The 1,906-nt window shown below is 43.4% G+C and overlaps 1 pseudogene; it reads left to right on the top strand.

The window, feature by feature from the left end:
• Nucleotides 1-1,433: 1,433 nt before the first annotated feature.
• Nucleotides 1,434-1,502, top strand: LOC132576721 (U4 spliceosomal RNA; annotated as a pseudogene).
• The last annotated feature ends 404 nt before the right edge of the window (nucleotides 1,503-1,906 follow it).

Raw genomic sequence — 1,906 nt, 5'->3', positions numbered from 1 at the left:
ATTTATGTGTTGTGAGCCGCCCTGAGCCTGCCTCAGCGAGGAGGGCGGGATATAAATAAAAAGTATTGTTATTATTATTATGGTACAGGTAGAAGACCAGCTGACAAACTTGACAAAGATAGAAAAAATGCCATCCTGTCTGTATTGTGCCTCCAAAGTAAAACAGGCATCAAGGGTCACACCCAAATTGTACTCCCAGCAGTGATATACGAACTCAGGTTGGTAGCTTGCAACTGCTCAGCCATTTAGTTCAATGACGAAAGGTATTCTGTGTGTGCATCACATTGCACATGTGACTGAGTCAGCTGGGCTGGGAGAAGGAGCGCTGGACAGAGCTGCTGACAAGGCTGAAGGAGTTCACTCAGAAGGTGACAATGGATGCTCAAGGCCCATTTCCAGTCACCTGCAGGGAGTGTGCCATCTTTGTTTTCCTCTCTGAGGACAAGATGGACTTCACTTATCAAAGGTGTAAACCAATAGGGCTCATAGAATATAAGGTTCAGAGCCTGGAGGGAAGGATTGCCACACTTCATGAAATCAAGGAAGGGGGGGCGGGGCGGTTCATTAACAGAAGCCATGAGGCCTTGCATAAGAATGCAGAGATTGGTCAAAGGGACAACAGAGTGGTTGAATGCCCTAACAAACTTCAGAGCACTACAGCATGAAACCAAAGGCATTGAGCAAGATGGCACTCAGTGCCACTGGAATTCAGGAATTGATTCCAGGCCTTTGTGATGGCAACTGAGATGGAAACCTTGGCAGAGGAAGAACCACAAGGGCAAAAAAAACAGAGTGAGGAAGGCATGGGGATATGAAGAAATGGCGTTGGATGGAAAAGGAACGTGCTGGTATTGGTGAATATCTTTGGAGGGGTATGGAACATCATATCTTCAGGCCTCACCCCCTAGCCTAAGAACTATGTTTTTTTCCAGGGGCAAAGATTAAAGATATTGCAGATCAGATGCCAAAACTGATCAAACCAATGGATCATTACCCATTTGTGATGGTCCATATGAGAATGAATTACACTATCACAAACATTAGGGCTGATTTAAACATTGAATGGCAAAATTATCCATGGTTAAAATAGAATAGTAAAATTAATAACAGTATCAATAAAATCAAGAAATATATGCATTTCTAATACAAAGACAAGTATTACAAAACTTAGCTACCTGTTTTGTGATATTCTGATTGGCATCTGAGAGGGGATAGATGACCTGAGCAGACTCTGTTAGCGCTGGCTTAGCCTTAACCCAAGGGAAAATGTATTTAGCATGGGCTAAACTATACCAAGGACATCTTAGAGGCACATGTTTGATTGTTTCTATTTCTTGCAACTCACACTGGCAAAGTCTTTGAGCAAATGGGATTTTCTTATACCTTCCTTCAAGAACAGCAGAAGGGAGGGTTGAATTTCTTGCCAGGGAGAAAGCTTTGCACAGTGGCAGTGTCGTAGCCAATGAGGTTAATCTGAGGCACGATTATTGCTAATTGGAAAGGGTTGAAAAAGAGGCAGAGTGGGGCTGTATGTGAGGAGAGGGTTTGCTTATGTGAGGAGATGGTTTGCTTATACTGGAGGAGGTAGATGACAACCTAATGGAAAATATCTGGATGAGGATAAAAGAAGGAAGGACAAAGAATATTGTGATTGAAGTCTACTACAGACCACCTGACCAGGCTTAGGAGGTGGACGCTGCCCTCGTTGAGTAGTTTGACAGTGAATACAAGCAACATGACCTGATGTGTGCTGGCAGTCAAACTCTGTTAAGCATCCAGGGTCATGCAGTTTCTTGACCTGTCTGGTCAACAGCTTCCTTTTTCAAATGGTGGCAGAAACTACAAGGGGTTTGGCCATACTCAATATTAGCCAAGAGGCAAGAAATGGGAGATTTTAATGAACTCA

This window comes from Heteronotia binoei, chromosome 8 (genome assembly GCF_032191835.1).
Source record: "Heteronotia binoei isolate CCM8104 ecotype False Entrance Well chromosome 8, APGP_CSIRO_Hbin_v1, whole genome shotgun sequence".
NCBI classification, from domain to species: Eukaryota; Metazoa; Chordata; class Lepidosauria; order Squamata; family Gekkonidae; genus Heteronotia; species Heteronotia binoei.
This window is presented reverse-complemented; position numbering and strand designations above follow the sequence as displayed.